This window comes from Colobus angolensis, unplaced genomic scaffold (assembly GCF_000951035.1).
Source record: "Colobus angolensis palliatus isolate OR3802 unplaced genomic scaffold, Cang.pa_1.0 Scaffold43, whole genome shotgun sequence".
NCBI lineage: Eukaryota > Metazoa > Chordata > Mammalia > Primates > Cercopithecidae > Colobus > Colobus angolensis.
Window position 1 is genome coordinate 2,915,910 of NW_012117710.1, and position 274 is coordinate 2,916,183.

Genomic DNA, 274 nt, shown 5'->3' on the forward strand with positions numbered 1-274 from the left:
CTTGAACTCCTGGGTTCAGGTGATTCGCCCACCTCGGCCTCCCAAAGTGCTGGGATTACAGGCATGAGCCACTGCGCCGGGCCTTTATTTTATTTTTTTAAACATATTATAGAAATGCCTGGGCCCAAAACACTACAGGGAAAAACAAGAATCCTCTCAAATTTCCACAATGCCCCCAGGGCACTCACCCTGAGAATGGATCTGATTCTGTTACTCTCTTCCCTCGTCTCTTTCCATTTTCTTCAAATTTTTTTAAATATAAAGAGGTTGTATT

General features: G+C 43.4%; 1 protein-coding gene across 1 annotated transcript in view; it reads right to left on the reverse strand.

The window, feature by feature from the left end:
- Positions 1 to 274, reverse strand: part of TTYH3 (tweety family member 3) — a 34,757-nt gene that overhangs the window by 12,105 nt on the left and 22,378 nt on the right. The window lies entirely within an intron of this gene.